Genomic DNA, 20190 nt, shown 5'->3' with positions numbered 1-20190 from the left:
TTTAAGTCTTGTTCTATATGACCATGTAGAAAAACAGCCATTAATATGAAAATGTGTGCTATGATGTAGACAGTATTAAACAGTAGACCGACGCGTGGATCCAGAGGTGCGCTGTTGTTTCAACAAATCTCAATACAGGTTTCAAATTCAGTCAAGGAATTACGGGGGGGGGGGGGGGGGGGGGGCACTCTAATAAATTAATATATAATAAGCACATATTTTCTATCTTTCATGCCATTTTATCGTGTGACCCACAATAGTGTCATATCCCACAAGGCGTATGTCACTACTCCACATGCGGTACATTAATATTCTATGCTCTATGAAATATTCCATTCTTTTGGGCCCCTTTGCATTGAAAATATAAGGCACAAGGCTTCAATTTTGGGTACAAGTCCAAATTTACTTTGTATAATGACGTGGCTATTTACTCACCAACATCTTTCTGGACAGTCCTGGGATTCAAACCAGCATCATTGATGCCATCTAAATCTCTTGATGTGCTTTTGTAATTCAACCAATAAGAAAACAGTAAATCTGGCACAGTAATTGCACAGATTTCTTTGTAATACTTCCTGGTTTCTTCATAAGAATATACTTAAGAATATACTATACTGTGTCAGCCTTTATTGCAGTGTCATTGAAATTAACATGTCTGTATCATAACAAAGCTTAAAGGCGATATAATAATAATAATAATAATAATAATAATAATAATAATAACTGTATTTGTATAGCATCTTTAAAGACAGCAGTTTACAAAGTGCTTTGACAGCACAAAATCAAAATACATACACACACACACACACACACACACACACACACACACACACGCACATATATATATTTTTATATACAGTGTAAACAAAACTAATAATATTTATAATTATAATAATAATAATAGTGACATCTAGTAGGGTACAACATAACCATATTTACACACTCAAAGTTTTAAGAACTGATTTAAAAGAGGACACTGATTCAGCAAGGATATCTCCAGGGGCCGGTTGTTCCAAAGCCGAGGCGCTCTGAAAGAGTAGGCACGGTCACCTCTGGTTTTGAGCCCCAGCCTTGGAACAGTTAATAAAGAGACCCCCCCGAAAATCTAAGGCTGAGAACAGGGTCGTATGGGGTCAGTATGTCTGAAATGTATTCAGGGGCTAGATCTTGACAAGCCTTAAAAATGATCAGTAAAATCTTTAAATCAATTCTAAAACATACAGGGAACCAGTGAAGTGAGGCTAAAATTGTAGTCATGTGATGTCGTCTATTAAAAATATGAGGGCATAGACTACTTTTTCTAGGTCTGACTGTAATAGAATATTATTGATTTTTGAGATGCTTCAGATGTGGAGGAAGCAGGACTGAACAACTTTGTTGATGTAAGTGATGAAGGTGAAGTCTGAGTTGAAGATAATAGCTAGGTTTCTGGCAGTGGGCTTAATGTTACAGGTCTCAAACAGCTACCAGGCTTCTCGGATCGATGGGTCTCAGTGGGAGGTATATCTGTGAGTCATCAGCATAGCAATGAGAAAAATTGTACCGCTGGATAATTTGGCTGAGGATGAGTGGTTGCCCATTGTGACTGCACAGGTTCTGTTAAAAAGGTAAGAACAAAACCAACCAAGTGCAGTATCCCTTATACCAACCCAGGATTTAAGACGGTCAATTAAAAAGTCATGATCTACAGTATTAAAAGCAACACTTCAGTCTAAAAGTACTAAAACAGTGCTCTCTCCTCTGTCCGCGGTTAACAGCAGGTCGTTGGTGACTTTGAGGAGGGCAACCACTTTTTCTAAAACTTTAGATAAAAAGGGAAGTTTAAAAAAATGGTCTTAAATTATTAAATTAAGTGGGGTCTAGGTTGGCTTTCTTTACAGAGATCGGACAGCAGCATGCTCAAAAACAGAAGAAAAAACACCAGGGGTTAAAGAACTATTTGCAATAGATAAAATACTGGATCCAACTGCGTTAAAAATTTCTTCAAGAAATTTAGTAGGAATAATATCAAGACTGCACGTGGTTGGTTTCATGTCTGATAAAATGTCTGATAAGAAAGAAAGGGAAACAGGTTGAAAATCGCTAAAATGTGTAAAAATGTCTACTGGTGGATAAAATGCTTTCTGGGGGAGTGATCTGTTGTCTAATAAAATCAACCTTGTCCTTAAAATAACTGTAGAAACTCCTCGCAGGTCTCTTGTGTTGCATCATTAAAATAGGAGGAAGAGGGGGAGGTGACTAAAACTAAAACCTTAACTAAAACTCTGGGGTTAGAACGGTTCTCTAAAATCAGGTTGGAAAAGTAGGAGTTCTTTGCTTCTTTTACTGCATTTTGATATACTGTATATGCAGTATGCACTTAAGGATAGATGTGTGTTTTTATGATTCATAAATGCAATGAACGAACATGTTACAGGTTGGACCAACAAGCATCCTGCAGGTTACAGCGTGACTGTTTGTGTCCTCACAGGAGCTCTCTGTGCAACAACATCCACATGTAGAACCTACTGATTTGTTTCCTCGTTTATCGTTTAATTAACTTGCAGCATTTCAGCCCCAAGTCTTGACGATCGATATAAATCACTACTACAGACGGGGACCCACTAATGAGATTAGATTAAGGAATGGAATTACACCCGCTGCCGCCACGAATAATTAGAAATCACTAAGTACCCCTCTGTGCTATTAAAAGGCCATTTAAACAACGTATTTCTGTCTGTGACAGTGCAGTAATTACAGTCTGTCAGGCACAGATGAATGGCTGCGTGACTCCCACTCTCTCCTCCTGCCCTCCTGCTTACAGGTCTCATATTCACTGTGCTCACAGCAGTTCACCCTAACACAATGTGTGATGATAAACTGATTTGTTTTCACAAGTTTTACAGGTAGGACAGCAGCAGACGGTGTTCATAGTGCTGTACAGGGCTGATTATGTTTCAATCAGACCCTGAAACCTGTTCCAGATGGCTTTGAGCTTGTTTTACACAACCAGAACCAGAGGTAGATTTAAAAAAACAGCACAATCACACATTAACACAATAATTAGATGAAGGTAATAGAGGAAAAACACTGGAGATCAAAATTAGCAGACAAAGTATTAATAGTTGATTTATTCGGAAATACTGTTATTTTTTATTGTTCAGAATTTGATTGAATATCAGCTGTGGCAATATCACTTCAGCACATCTGCGCCCACAGGACATCACTAGTTTCTCACACTGCTCTGGTTTGATCTTGGTCCATTCTGACTCAGTCTCTTCCACAGTTCAGTAACTGTAAGTGGGTTTCTTAGACATAACTTTGTTGCTAAGGATTTTCCAGAGATTCTCTATGGGGTTTGGATCTGGACTCTGACACTTCCTCCTCCAAATTTAACTGACTACTTTAGACACTGATAATGATTTGTTCTCTAATTTTGATCTGTTGTCCAATGTGAGCAGTGTACATTTATGTAATTTTCCACGACACATCCCCGTCACCACAGTTTAGTGCCAAAGGAAATACAGAGAGCTCTGATACTGGGATGAAAGCAAACTGAAAATGTAAAGTTGTCTGGGGTTCGTGGTTGTTGAAATGACAAATGTTTCTTATTTTAATACTAAAGATTTACATTAAGTAATAAAAAGACAGACTTCCTGAGTAATCTCTACAGAATTTAGAATCCATATTGCTTGAAAATGTAAAATATCTGGAACAAAAAGGCATCTACGTATCCATGTTTCTGAAGCTGGACTGCAGTTGTCTTGACTGAATCTATAATATCAGTTTTTACCTTTAACAGAGTTTTGGTGTCTACCCAATCCTTGTGTTCAGTGTAAAGATTCTGTTTATTTTGATAAATGATAAATTGGTTTGTATATATTATATAGTCATATAGTTATTTATGGGTTTATAGTTTTGTCATTTAGTTCTAGCTGTGGGGTTGCATGATCTGATTAGGTTCTCTCAGCAGGGAGGGCCTAGGCACTCTTAATGTGAAGGACAGGAGGGAAGATACATCTGCTATAAATCACATTTTTGTAAGATTTGGGGTTTCTTCTTGTTTGATGTGCCCATAAAATAAAAATGTCATCAGTTATTGATCTGTGTGGATAACTTGATTCTTCTAGTTCAAGTGTTAAATTGTGATTGGTCAGCTAAGCTCTCCCTATACTTACCTGGGCAGGTGATAGGTTCCAGTTAGGTGAGGCTGAAATGTTTGTGTGTTCACTTGGAAAAAAGAGAAGGATGTGGCAGCCTGCCTTTGGTTGCAGATTGTTTTGGTTTGTTATTGATTTGCCTCAGTTTCATTTTCTGTTTTTTTATTAAAGTAATTTTCTATTGTTATTATTATTATTTTATTATGTTTATGTAAATAAATCACACCTTTTTGCGTTTCCAGTTCGGCTTCTTAAAAATCCTTTTTTTTTAAAGAGTTTTTGGTGCAACACCTTTTCATCCTTTGAATGAGGTGGCGACACCCCAGTCAGTAGAAACCAGGATGTGAGCAGCGATTGTCGAGTCAAAGTCGAACGTTTTGTTGACATCCATCCAATGACTTAACTGTATTTTCTGGCTTGTTGGTCTCGATTTCCTCCTTTGGACCAGATGGACAAGAGTCTCAGAGGAAAATAAGAAGAACTGACTGATTTTGTTGGCTTCTTTTGAGAGAACAGTTTCATAGAAGAATGTAGGAATCATATTGGGAATTTGTAATTGTAGTTAATGCAAGTTCTGGCGCTTGCAATCTTTGCACATCCAGTTCTCTTTTTCATCCTCCTGGCACGTGCAGGAATAAATTCAAAATGCAAAATCAGACCCACACAACTCCAGAAGAAGTCTTTTGAGCTATACTCCCACAGTGTCAAAGCTCAAAGCAGAAATCCGTACAGAGTCCACCAAACCTGCTGCTTATCTGCAGCCACCGGTGCAAACTTGTTGATATCAAGACAGAAAATGTGTCAAGTGTGATACTACTGTGAACTTGTATTTGGCTTTAATGTCAGAAAATATAAACGCATATCTTCCAGTGTTTTGAACAGACTTTATTGGCATTGTGGTCCAGGACGAGACAAAGTCAGCATTTATAAACAACAGAGAACAGACAGTCAATGTGCCAGGATGAGTGTTTACAGAACTCTATAATTTAAGATATCTGAATGCATTGCTCTGGTACTCTTGGTAGCTATTAGTTACTGTCAGCTGTGGTTAGTTTCTGGTCTGTTTCCCACCTTTCATAAGATGGAACATCAGCAAAAAGACAAAACTATAGCTGCAAAACTAAGTTGCACTGTGTGCACTCCTTGTAAAGTTTAAAAAATGTTGTCAAGTTGCATTATGCTATGTGAAGCTGTGTCATGTCTGGCTTTATCCCAGTCTACATAGAAAGCATTCAGAGTCAGACATTAGACCGGCAAGGACGTTCAGAAGGTGATTAACACTCCAGCCAGGGAGTGGGAGGGATGAAGATACAAATTCTGTTAAGCAGGAAGCTCGACTACCCTAAACATCCTGCTCCCACATTATTAGAGATCACCTCGTACACATTGCCTCTGCTTTTCTCACCCTCACACCACCGAGGTCTCTCTGACCTTGTGTTTAAGTCAGCCTCCTGTTCCGGCTCCAGGTAGGGAGAGCTGTTGCAAACTGAAGACAGGAAATGAGAAAGAAAGTTCTCACAAAGATAACTATTTTTTTTATTTGAGAGGAAATATTTTATTTACATCAAAATCATAGACTTACGAAACCTCTATACCCTTAGAATTATTAAATGTCTTTATTTTTAGACTCGTAAAAATCGATAAAAGCACATCACATCAGCTATGTATGTCATCACACATAAACTGAACATCTATGGGTTTTATCATATGTTACTAACTGACCCCAGGACCGGTAATGGTGTAAAAGGTCTTAAGAGAAGACAGAGGTGGTAGACAATCATTGCTGATTGAACACAGGTGCATGGAGTCCAGAGACATCTGATCACCAGTTGTTTTCCAACACCATAGGTAGCACAAAGAGAACATTTAGGTCCAAAGAGTTTGCAGTGAAGACTGTAGTGAAGTTAGATTTATTTATAACTTGGCCTATATTAAAAGGTTCCTCTCAGAGCGCTCTACAGTGCAGACATTAAGTTCGGTGTCTTTGTGTAAAAAGTCACGGATGAGCCCTGATCTATCACAGAGCTTCCTGCCAAAGTGTTTGAGGGTAGAGGGAGAGAAACGCAGCTTGGCTGTAAAGACACCCTGCAGTATCTCAGCTCCTCGCTGTCGTCCGAGCCCAAAGACAGCTCGATCCCTGGCATCCGGACTCTGTACCTGGCTTTATAAGGCCTTGAGCCATGCCAGAAAAGAGGGCTATTCCTGGAGACGGTCTGCAGCAATCTGTACCCAAAGAGCTTTGTTTGGACTGAGGTAGAGGAGGAGATGTATGGCTGCCGCTGCCACACAGAGCCCCCCTCCTTCCATACTTCACCTATTAAATCTTTATCATCTACACAGTCCAGTGTAGAGGGTGGGAAGAGGACACGTAATTAATTTCATTTCTTTTCCTGTGTGATGGGGACAAAGAGGTGTGGAAGATTAACAGTACAGTATGTTCTCTGGCTCTGGGTTGGATAGTAGCTGTAAATAGTTCTGATGGTTTGTGTCAAACAGCATGAAGCACCACATGGGTATAGATTTGTAGTCACTAAAAAGCTCACTATTTTCAGTTGAGTTTAGGGGGATATTTTTGAAAGGAGCAGGTCAATTTAAACCAGGGGTGGGGGACCCATGGTCCTGGAGGGCCACTGCCCTGCATGTTTTAGGTTTCTCTTTGCTCTAACACACCTGAGTCTATCAATTATTAAACCCCTGACAAGCTTCAGCTGTTGGTTAATGAGCAGAGCATTAGAATCAGTTGTGTTGGAGCAGAGAGAAACCTAAAACATGCAGGACAGTGGCCCTCCAGGAGCAGGGTTCCCCCACCCCTGATTTAAACAAATCTTCACCCAGATTTGTTTGTCCCAAAACATCCTAAATATACGGGGGAAAAAAAACACGGTTATCCATTTTCTATGTCTGATCTAAATTGGTTTGTCTCCTGTGTTTATGACTTAATAGGTTTTGACAGGATAATCTAAACTAAATAAAACGTTCGTCAAGATTTTTTCATCTGCAAAACAGTAAAACATGATAAAAGATTAAATAAATAAAAAATAGGTTTGCCAGTAAAAAAAATTTCGAATTAACTTTTGTTTCATCCGTGGAAAAAAAGTTTTGGAAGGTGAATTGTTATGTTTGTTGTTGTAATACTCATGTCGTCCACAAGAGGCTGTGGTTTATGTTCTAAACAGGAGTAAAAGCATTAGCGCCAATAAATTACATATGTTTCTAGCCAAAACAAAGACAGTAATAATACATAACTTGCTAACACATGCTTTATTGTATTTAGAGTGCATGGAGAAACTAAAACTCACCTGGAAGAAAACACGAGTGCTTACAGTCTTATTTAGAATATACAGTAGAATAGTGGGGGCACTTCAGCCTCTAGTGGCAGAAATTAGTATTATAACAACAAGCACTTTAAATAGATCATATCATGATATGCCTATCAACTTCCCATTCACAACATTTACCAAATTAACATTTTTGAGCTCCACATCTCCTCCAGTTGCCCATCACAGATCTCTACGATGACACGAATAACAAATGATTTCCCTGTGCATGAGAAAATATGATTTACATACACATATGTGAACAGGAGGGCAGTCTGATCCAAGAGAAGAACTGTGATGGATTCTTCGTCAGGCTCAGATAGAAGATTCTTTCTGAGGAGATCTCGCCCTCTGGGATCAGCCTCAGCTCAGCCTATGTTCAGTCTCAGCTGTTGGATGGCAGGATGGTATGGCTGTTGGCCAAACGTAATGTTTACACTTACACGCACAACTGTTCTGTACGTAGTCGGGGTGAATTAACGAGCCTGAGACGAGGGACTCTTGTGTGTTGCTGTGATTTTAGTGAGACAGGTGCTCAGTGCAGCAAAGGGAAACAGGGAGCTGTGGGGGAGGCCAGATGGGACCCTAACTGGCCCTCAGGATCTACATTTGGCTTCCATGATCGAAATAAAAACACAGACAGCAACCTCTTAGTTATCAGGCCCTGGTGAATACATTTTACAGCAGTGGTCTGTTCTGTCAGGAACAATAAAGAGTCTCATGTGGTGCATTCTTTACTTGGTATGAACTGAAATGCCTCCGTGTAGAATGGAAGTAGTGGGAGAAGTTAAATGGTTTTCATAGAGCCATGCTTGGCAGGAAACCTCCTTATCATGTCAACTTGACTGTTCTTAAAATCTTATTTTTTGAAAGGAAGTAAAAACAAGTCAAAGAGTCTACAGCCATGCAGCAGCTCTGTGATGTTTTACTTACACACAGCTGGGCTTTGAACTAAATGCAGCTTGCTTACACAATTCAAATGCTAACATTCTGTGGGGTCATCCCTATGTCCCCCGGTCCCATTGGCCTATGCCTGATTTAATTAAGCATTTTGTCAGGGGTAGGGTTAGGGTCAGGGATAGGGTCTACATACGCCTGATTTGGCACTGATAACAGAAAATAACAGAACGGGTCACATACAAAGCGGGGAACATAGGTACGCTCCCCATTCTGTTGGTACCATGTTGACCGTGTTCTCCATCTTATTTAAATGTGTTAGCCAGCTAACGCTTGCCTATCATAACAAAACACAAATTGCAACTGAGACTGATGTCAGTTTTGCAGCAACTTCCGTAATAAACCTATGTAAAGTTTTTAATTTTAACCTAATGATGACTGTAGCAGAGTCAGGATATCACCAAAGTCATCAGAATACGTCATCTATGAATCATGAATGTCTTCACAAAGGTGACTACTGATGAATATAATGGAGCATTTAGCAGCTAAAATGAAAGATATCGCCCTCAGGAGTTGGTGGAGACCAAACCCAGAGCTTAAAGAGAGAGAATATTAGACTTACATTAGCAACCGCCTTTTTAAAGACCCATACAAGCTTCAGAATTCACAAGCAGCGCACTGCCAGATGTACTTTATCTCGTAGAACAAAGCATTAAAATCTCTTAAACCTTTGTGAACCAGACACCCACTGACTTCAAGACAAGGGAACTGGGTGTGCAAAAATGTTAATTCACTTCCGGGTTGTAGGGCTCATTCCTGTAGCACTCTACTGCAAGTTTAAGAAATAAGAACTTAAGGTACATGATTTTAGACGTGTGTAAAGATTTTGTGCTTTGAACTGTGAGTCATACTGCAGGTGAGAGACAGTGCAGACATCATTGTAGAACAGACTGGGTTTAAATATCAAAAAGGTTTTGTTTTTTCCCATGGTGCCGCAGCAGGGATGCTAACGCTCGGTGACGTGTGTCTGCTTTCTGTCACAGCCACCTAAAAGCTTATGAAAGAGAAAACGGCAACAGGACCGCAGAGCTCTGCCACTCTGCGACTTTCTCTCTCAGTTTTATCTTCTCGTTTGCCTTGAGCTGGGTTTTATTCTCCTCTTACTTGCAACAGGTGTTCCATTTAAAGAAAAAAAACAACGTATTCTACATGCAGATTTGTCTCAGAAATGTACAGACAACCCTGTCTGAGATATGAGGCTGCAGCAACATCTCATGCTGATCTACTGTATCGATTAGCATGAGTAGAAAGTGGCTAATGAACACAGGGTCATTGGTTCAGATCTCCAGAGAGCCCCCGCTGCTGTAATACATTCAGCACTTAACCTGAATCTTAACTCGAACTGCCTCATTAAACATCCAGCTGTACAAATGGAAAAATGTGTTGAGAATGTTTGCCGTTCGGGGATTTTCTTTCAGGAAAGCGCCTGCTAGGCAAAGAGGTATTAAAAGGAATCACTTCCTGTGATTTGAGGAGTTCAGGCGAGGTCAGTGCTGCAGGACCAATCTGGCTTTCGTCTCTTTACTTCCAGAGGCAAGTGCATAGCGGAGCAGAGCTTTTATTTCGGAGGTCCTCATCCCTTCTCCTCCATCCCGAAGCAGCTTTGAATCCAGCAATGGTTTTATCAGTGCAGAAGGGGTGACAACCACAGAAAATAGCAAAAAAAGCTACTTTTAATAGTTCATTTTGATATTTATTTTCATCTTCATGTTTACATTTGCTTCCCAAATGAGACCAGAGAACCATTAATTAAAAGTCAGGAACAAAGTAGCAGCTCTCTGGTATCCAGGTTGGAGGCAGACCAGATAAGCTTTTGGGAAATAGCGAGAAAGATAGCTCCAGTTTCTGTAGTCCCTCCAGTAAAAAAACAAAAATGTGTGTAGGAGTCCTGTTTGTGACCTTTATCACAGAGCAAGTAAATCCTCAAACACTTTCCATTGACCCTGCTTTGAAAGGTCAGCTCTTGTTTTTCATAGATAAACTCTGAACAGAGCTTTATTGTGCAGTTAACAAATAAAACTCACACTTGGAAACAGAAGCTAATTAAAAAGTGCAGCGGCAGCCAGTTTCTGTCCAAATCATCTCACCACCAATAACAACAACACCAGCAGCACCACCCACTGTTAGCCCTCACTCCTCACCATCAAGTAGGCATATCACGCATATTTAGCTTTTATAGATTCAAAGAAAGTTTACTTTTCACTTGCTCTTTTAGGCATACATTTTACTGAGAACGTATTGTTTTCTCTATCTGCTCCAATTCGAGAATAATATTGTTATACAGCCAGACAGACACAGCACTTGATTAAGGTTGGGGAAAGGTTGTGGTTAAGTATTGAAGTAAATATAAGAGAAATATTGAACAGTGACTTGAAGTACAAACTAGGACTTGTTCTTTATAAACATTTAACCAAAACCACAGTCTTCATCCACCAAGAGTGCTTTTGCTGGCTGAATCTAACCATACACAGGACTTAACATGCAAACCCAGTCTCTGGTGTCAGTCCCACGAACTCTGGTACACTTCCTTCACTGGAAAAAAAACTTCTGCCAAACAAATTAGTAGTATATATCTAAACGACTTGGTCCTTTTTTAAAAAATCCAAATATATTTGGAAGTGAGAGCCAACCTGTTGTCTCTGTTTCCCAGAACACTTTGAATCTCACTCTTTCAATGAGGTGTTGTCAACCTACAGCTGAGCGTAATTCAGCAAGTATGTGGCCTTTTTCTTTCCTCAAATGTATTCAGCTTTCACACACATCCAGATTAAGCTGTATTGTGTGACAGCCCGGTAATCACTATGTTTGCCCAATCAGGTGCAGGAATTAACTGGGGAATACTGTGCCGGTAAAAGGTGTATCCAACAGGCTGAAAATCAATTTGGCTGTTTGCCCACGGAAGACATCCGCATTCCTACTAAATACTTGTTGAGCACTGCCATACTAAAATGTGCAAGCTGCCTTTTGTTAGGCAACGTGACAACAGAGTTCCACCAGTTATTAAGGATTAAATGCCTTGCTCAGGGGCCCGTCTGCAGCATGAAATTATTTGGTTGCTGCATTGGGCCACCTACGTTATACAAGCTGGGGGTCAGCATGCTTGAGCGATGTCCCCCACTCTCTGCAGCTGTCCTTGCTGGCACCGGATGCTGCCAGGCGCTGCCAGTCAACACCACTGTCAGATCAAGTCAGTAACGATCTCCTGGAAGCTGTTCAACAAGCCAAAGCCATCAGTTAGGGAAACAAAGGCCCGCCCACAGCATGGTCTGGCCCAGAATGCAGCCATTCATCGCGAGGGAGAAGCCAGAGCACTGGCCAAGCCTTTCATGGGCAGAGAAAAGGATCTGTAACCAATCCATGCTCAATTAAGGCTCTGATTCGCCAGGGGAGATAAGGGGTAATCAATCATCGGCGGCAAAGCCTTGTGCAAACAACGTCAGGATGTGTCAGCTGACGACACTCAGACAAAGGTGCGAGGGGTTGTCCTGTCGAAGGCTTTCACACAGAGCTGCTGTGTCAGAAAACAGGTCTGCTGAACAATAGCACTCTGTGCCGTCCCCTGTGGGTGAGCACCGGCTTATCATCATCTCATTTGTACAAGTGGTCATGAATATACAGATGCACTGACTCACAGCCACATATGAACTGTTATCTGGATAAAACTATCCAGCACTCTGACCTCATCTGTGGTCAACAGAAGCAGTCATTGATGTTTTATAGAATCACCCACTGGCAACTTCAAACTGTAATCTGGCTGAGATACGTATAGTTTATTCAACAGCTCCACCTCTGGAGAGCTTTGTGATAAAGAGATGGTCATGTAATTCTGTTTCTAAAGATAGTCAGGTGACTCTATACTTGCTCAGTTAAAACTTGTCAGCAGGTTTAGAGAACAAATATCTGGATATAAAATGAAGGCCTCACAATTTACAAACTTCACAATATTATTTATCCTCTGAAGAGCTTCCATCTGAAATGATGTTCTATTCATTACAACTTAACTGCTCAGCTGAGATTAAGTCATTTGAGGAATAGAAACATATGGATATATACAGTATAACGTCTGTCTTGTTTGTCTGAGCCTGGGGGCGATGTTTCATTTAAACCAGTCACATTTGATGTAGGATCCCTATGTGGGCGAGCAAAGAGCCTGAAACAAGTACATGGTTTATATACTGTGGAGAGGAATAACTGAAGAGACAGCCTTAACAAAGCTTAACAACTGAAAACAGGCAAGACTATAATATATCAGAGTGAGAAGAATACCAAAAAAATGCTTTAGTGGAGGTTTATTTCTAATTTGGCTGGTTTATGTGAGAATTGACTGAATTCAGACATTTGAAAGTGAATCTGTTGCAGTTAACAATATGGACAGGAACTAAGATGAAAATAATCAGAGAAAAGTGAAAGCTAAAAATAACTGAACCGCCAGCTTTTATCACTTCGATAGATCCAGATTATGGCTGAAATGATTCTTCGTTTAACTCGATTACTTAAAACCGCCGATGCAAATTCTTTGGTTCATCCACATCCATGGTGGACACATACCGGGAAGATAGCACGGATTACAAAGTGGAGTAAGAGAGAGAATATAGCGAGGGGCGCAGACAGTGGTGGATTACGGTGGTCATGGGCCCCTGGGCTACTGTTTGTTTGGGCCCCTACATTATTAATCATGCTTTATCAGAAAAAAAAACCCCGCTAGAACAGAAGAAGAGTCTGTGACCTTGAACAATCCTTTCACTTTAGGAATTTTCTTTAGTAGATCTTGGTCCCGCTGTTCTATCAGTCGTTGTGCTTTTCTTTTTCCTGCTCCACTATCACATTTCCTTTCTGTACTGTCTAGGAACAGTGAGTGACAACAAAACTGATCTTATGAACCCGGCCACTGATTGGGTAAATGTGTCCCACATCTATCAGTGACCTTTTTTTAAAACATTTTTTTATTTGTAAAAATGTAAAATAGTCCGGCCAATCCGGGGCCCCTGCACACCTGGGGCGCCTAGGCTGCAGCCTAAGCCGGCCTGTGCATTAATCCGGCCTGGCGCAGAGAAGAGACAGGTCAGAAAAAGCGACAGAAAAGTTCCCAAAGTTTGGGATCACTTCAAGCTGAAACTAAATGAAAAACTCTGTACTGGTAAAACCAACTAGCTCAGCACAATAGCACAACATCAATGCTTAAGCATCTCAGCAGAAAGTAGCCAGTCTCCACGGGCAGGAGGTTACATTAACCGCGATACAACCACACTTTGGCGACTGTCAACATTGACATTAAATGAACTAAATAGGTTACATTTTTTGACAGATGGTATTATTGTATTTATAGATTTTGTAAAAAGGAACCCAATTAGCTGTTCGTTTTAATAGACCTTTTTCTTTTTTGCCCTTTTTCTCTATAATTAAGTAAACGTATTTCTTATTGTTAATCGATGGAATAATCAGCAGAATACTCGCTGACATGAATAATGGAGAGCTGCAGCCCTTAAACAGACGAGCCTTCTCTCCATCCTTGCTGTGTATTGCTCATAGCTTTAGTGTTATTAGGCTGTATGTGACATTTTTCAGTCAGACTCAACTCTCTGGAGTCGGATGGTTCTCTTTTCCTGTTTTCTTTCTTGGTTGCTATCACTTCTCATGCAAAGCTCTTCTTCTCTTTATTCCAGGCAAACCAGACACATTTAATGCCTCATTTTCAAGTGACAGAAGGTTCTTTTTGTGAGAAAGAGCAACCAGACGCTGCGTGTTCAGACCACAAATGTAAAAAGCTTTCATGAACTGGCTGCAGGTTGAATCACTGGTCGCTTTTATTTATATAAAACTGTCGTGGATTATTACTTTTACTGTTTTAAAGTTGAAAAGAAATCACTGTATTTTTCACTGCTCCCTCTTCTTCTCTTCACATGGGTATAATTTCCAACCCAAAAGGCGTGTAAAAGCAGTATGCTCTGAATGAGTCACCGGCAGTTGGGCACCTTTCAACTGTTGCCTGCTGGTTAAAATATCCACCGTTTGTTTCTGTCACATGGATGAGATCTCAGAGGAGAGAACAGAGAGCGAGCAGAAGGCGCCGTCTCTTCTCTCTGTGAATCATCATCCACCTTCTGCCTGCTGATTCTGACACTTCTCTCAACTCTGAAGTTTGTTTCCATGTCTCCCTTCCAACACAGAAGCACTTAGAAATAAATATCATTTTAAGAACTGATGAAATAGATAATAGAATTTAACTAAGTACATTTACTGCAGTACCGTACTACATTTTGAAGGCAAATTTATTCCTTGTTTTGTTTATTTATTCTTTTACTCCACTACATTTATTTGCTGCCGTTAGCTACTTTGAAAATTCAGATTATTTGTACAAAATATAAAAATCTAATGAATTATGATATATTACAGTTTTTTTTGATTGCTTTGACGCAGTAGTCGACTCAAAATACACATTCTTCAAAACTGTTAACGCAAAGGCCTAAACCGTGGCACCAACGGTCAAAATGACTCATTTTGCCTGCAAAAGGCTCTACCTCCACCAAAACATTTAAAATATGGACCAAAAGAAAATTTTGCCCTCAAACAACACAACTTGCACACAAGTGCATAAGCGCTTCCAATCAGTCATTAGACAAGGGGCATCAAAATACAACATTCAGCTCTCAATGTGAATCAGTGCTGCATTACTGCTCAGCAGCTCACATATCAGTGCCAATTTGCTTTCTTGCAAAAAATAGATCCAGAATCATATACAATGACTTTTCTAATTTTATTGAATGCAGTATTCATTCTTTATTTTTTTGAGATTGTGGCTAAGAAATGAAATATTCCATCAGAAACCACATATATAGTATAAAAATCCAACACTGTGTAAGACATAAGGAAAATGAAAATAAAAATTCTGTACAATAAAGAAAAAAATCTCTTCTAGTCAATTCTCTCTTGACGAATGGGCCACATGGCCTCATCTACATCGCACTCAATATTTTCTCTTGCGATGCACCTAGGGAAAAATCTTCCTGCATGCCTGATCCAGCCTTGGCATGCCTCTGCATCTATATCTTGGGCAGCAGCGGTCATTGCATCGATCAAGGGCATCTGGTCATAGTGTTGATGTTGTACTGTCACTTACTTCAGTAAGAAATGCTGCCATACTACACTGTCACTTTATACCACCACTACATCACTTATTTTGTGGTACTGTAACTATCTGCTGCTACACTTACTGTGCTTTAGGACATGCTGCTACATTTCACTGTGGTTTACTGTAACTTACTGTCACTTACTTCAGTACGAAATGCTGCTACACTCCACTGTGCCATACTGTCACTTAGTTCTGTGGGAAATGCTACTACATTTTTAACATTTTTAACACTTATAACTGATCGCTCCTTCTCACTTCTTTGGTTTGTACTTATTTCATTTCAATCTGCTGCTAAACTGCACAGTGCGTATTGTTGTATATTGTATAAACCTACGCTTAACCACGATGTCTGTTGCACTCTGTCACACTTAGTTCATTGCTTGATTTATTTTACGTTAGCTTTTTTTTTGATTTGATTTATGTTTTTATGCTTATTGTTACTCTGACCCTTTCCCACCTTAATGTTGAAACTGTTGCAAAATAATTTCCCTCGGGATAAATAAAGCTTCTTGAATCGTGAATCTTGAATCTTGAATCTTAAATCGTAAATCTTCCATCTCCATGCACTGAAGAATTCCTCTATAGGATTTAAAAATGGAGAGTATGGAGGAAGCCTGCAGACTGATTGCAAATTGAAAAGTTTTGTGAAGCAGTGTCAAACAGGTGCTTCAGTGATTTCAAACTGGTCGAGAAGTGTCTAAGAGATGGGAACATATATGTTCTGTTTGGTTACCACAGCTAAAGCAGTGGAGTTTGGACTGCTTGAATGACATCTGAGTTAACTGATTTGCAAAAGGATGCGGGAAGTGTGTTAAAGCAATGACAATGGGTTAACTCATTTGCAAGAGGTGTCTTTTGCTCTGCTGAGAGAGTGATGGTGAAGACTGAGAGGTTACCAGTTTCTTCAACCAGGACAAAGCAATAAAAAAAAACTGTATTGTAGATTAAGCTACACATTAGTATATAAATCAGTCTGATTTGAGTTGACTTAAGTTTGAGAGCTGCAACATTAAAGTGGTGAACACATTTATGCATTATTAATTTCATCTCAGCGTGAAACTTCCATACGTTGTCAAAACGGTAACAAAATACTGTCGATGTCGATAAAGAAAAGACACTGTAGCTTACATCGGTTAGAAAAACTGACCATGACCAGTTTTATATGTTTTGATTTACTGAATTTAGGCCAAAGTGTTCTTTTGTTCGCCTTTGCACTGGAAACAGGCAGGATACTTCAAAGGAAAACTGAGTCATTTCTTGAAAATAAATGAAAATATGAGTTTATGGTTTCAAAAACACAAGAATGTATGGGATGGCGACGGGGTATCTGCATTCTGGAGATGACAGCTCAATTTGACATGATTATTCATAAGCACACATGCACCATCTACAGGCAGCAAGTACACACCGGCAGGCAAACACACAGTCGCAAACATGCAAAATCCAAGTATGCACAGAAGAAAAATACACATGCATGTTACACAGGACGATAAGCACACATGCACATAGTCAAATATCTGCACATTTACAGTAAAAATGATACAATTCCCTGACAGGGGCCATAGCACAGAGACGGAGGTCAGGGCTGCATTCAGGGTCACATCAGTTCCTGGGGTTGTCGGGTACACTGTGTTATGATATGTCTTGGCTGATTGGCCCAGAGCAGGAAGTCTGTACAGGGGACCGAGAACTCTTTTCACATCACCCATCATCCCATGCTGCTAGCTGCTCTGAGTCTTACTGGCCAAGGCTGCAGAGAACTCATTGGCTTGTCATGAGTTTTATAAGATGACAACTCTACAGCTGGCATTTCTTTCCCCTTTTCTCCTCACGTCTCCTCTCAGAAACATTCTTGGCTGGGAAAAACATCCAGAAGAATGAAAGGACTGAACCAGCTTGCAAAGATAAGAAGAAGCTCTTACTTTTACTGTTGGTGAAGTCCCATGTTGCACCATGTGTGCTTGCTGCCTCTACTGTGAGGAAAATTTGGGAAAAATCGAAAACGAAAAGCATCATAAAGTATTCATAACTTAGATCTAGCAGTTTGCTTATGTAAGGGTTGGATCACAGCAGGATTTAAAATACAAAGGTTTCTAAAATCCGTTTATTACAATGGAATCGCTGTGATCATGGGGCAGATTGTAAATTAACACAACCAACTGCAGCCTTCTCTGACTGTGCTGATCTTGTGCTAGGTAATAAGAGAGGATCTGTTATGTACTGTTATGTTAGGGGACACGTTACCGTTATGAATTCACACAAAACTACAGGTTAGGCTCAGACAACAACTTGGTTAGGAAACGAGCGAGGGATGGGTTAAAATAAGCATATTTTGTAATGTAACTACAGTGACGCACAGGATAGGAGCAGGAAACGAACCATGGTCTCTTGGGTAAAAGGCCGGTGTTTGTTAACTATGTTCCGAGGGTTCTGACAAAACGCCCTGGGAACGAGGACAGACTGGATCACCCAAACACAGATTCAAGATATGTTGGTGTTGTATGTTGGTGTGTCTTGTGTACAGTTGGATTATGTATTGGACCTTTCAAAATGTATTTTTCCACTGTCAGAAATATTTGCCCTATCCTCTTTCCATCAGAAAGGGGTGGGATCAATTCATGCAAGGAGAGCCAGCCCTTGGTGCAGAGATTGAACATCACATCCAAGTTTACATGTCTGTTGATTGAAGCTGCACCGGCTTTAGGTGCTTGTTCAAAAATCTCTGCCAGCTTTATCATCTCGGCTTGTACCATTGTTCTCCTTTTAGTATCTAAACTGCCCTCCAGTGGGATTATGCACCACTACAGTCATAAGGAATTCAGCTGTGAACTCTGCCCTCAACTATCCCCTGCTCTGACCAGTCACCATGGCAACTGGCACAAAACTCATTTTCCTGAAATTTGGCTTTTCGAAAAAGAGCATAAATAAGGAACAGTTGTATTTGCTGTATATGCTGTGAAAACACATCTTTCATATGGTGCCAGAGTGCCTGCGTGGCTTTGTCCTCTGTACAAATATGAGTGGCAGCCTCTTTTCTAGCCCTGAGCAAACATCACAGGCCTTCTCCTCCTCCTCCTCCTCCTCCTCCTCATCGCTCGCTGGGCTGAAGGTACCGTGGGACTGCTTTCTGTAGACGCAGTGCAAAGAAAGAACCGGTGGCACTGGGATTGATCTGGCTTTAATTAACCATTGTACGATGATCCACAACTTCTGCCAAACAGCCGGCATGATTTACGGCCCGCCTGTGGTTGAATATGGGTACAGGAGGAGGAGGAGGCTTGTTCTGATGTAAAATGTAGTCTAGGCTGAGGCAGCACCGCAGACACTAATCTGATATATGATCCAAGACAAATATAGATTTTTATTTCCCCTAAAATCTGCAGGATATTTCCCCCAAAATGATGTTGTAGGTGTGACTGATGTTTGTTTGTTTTAAATCAAACAAGCAAATAAAATGTGTCTTGTACCTTTCAAAATGTTTGTACCACCACTGTGACAGGGCACACTATATTTAGAGTTTACGTTGTCGGAAAAAATAGCTTTAGTGATGTTGATTAATGATTTATTAACACTTAATAAGGCTTAATAGATCCGTAATTAGAAGAGATCAAAGTCGGAAATAAGTCTGAGTCCTGTTTTGAGTCCTAAAAGAGTCATTATGTACCCTTCATTAATGTGTGATCTTTGCAAGGATTTTAAATAAACAATTAGGTAGTATACAGAAATAATGAATACTTTTTAAAGGTTGTATTTATTACTTTATTATTGATCTACTTTCTAATATGCTATCTAGTTTGAAAACATTAATGTCATTATTAAGAGTGATGACTTTCTCTTTCACTAAATAGCCACAAAGGAGTTAAAAAGCTAGAAAAACACATCGAGCAAGTGCTGAAGGGGAAACACAACAACAATTTCTTGTTATTCATCTATAGACAGTTATGAAATGATTTATTAACCTTTAATGAAGTCATTAAATATTAAACTTCAATGTTTTTCTCTTGCATTTATGTGTCTTACTGTGTTTTTAAGAAAACAAACTCACTCTTGTGTGTACTTACCTTGAGCTTGAGTCCTTATAAAAAGGGACGACTCTTTCCCAAGAGCACTGTGACGTCTGTCCGTCAGCCACTCCCGTTACAACCACAAATTCCTAAACATGCATTGTTCTCAGCCGATTGAAGTGGTTTCTTCTTTCAGAACATGAAGAGGAAAAAGTGGAAATCACTGACTAAGCAGAATGTTTTCAACAATATCTCCTCCCTCTCTCAGTGTACAAGGCCGAGTATCATACTGCGCCTGCATTACTACAAGTCAATACTTTAAAAGGACATGAAAAAGGGGAAACTATTAGCATATCAAAGACCAACATCTGACACAGCCCTGCTTACATGCTTGAACCTACGGTAAAGTGGGGTGCAGTGGAAGGAGGTGGTTCGACTTTAGGAGGAGATGAGAAAAGTGAACTTCTGTCGGTCGAAGCTCACAGAGGTAGTCTGCGCCCACAAGGACGGGATTAGGAGGGATACGAGGAGGCCAGCGTTAGCGATGAGAGCTCTGCTTTCTGCCTGAGGCTCTGATTAAACCCACCACTCACACACATGCTGGAGTTTTTCCAGTGTGAAAGGTCAGAGGTCGAAAGTGAAGG

This window comes from Echiichthys vipera (assembly GCF_963691815.1).
Source record: "Echiichthys vipera genome assembly, chromosome: 12".
Lineage (NCBI taxonomy): Eukaryota > Metazoa > Chordata > Actinopteri > Perciformes > Trachinidae > Echiichthys > Echiichthys vipera.
The sequence above is the reverse complement of the archived record's forward strand: the minus strand, read 5'-3'. Positions refer to the sequence as shown.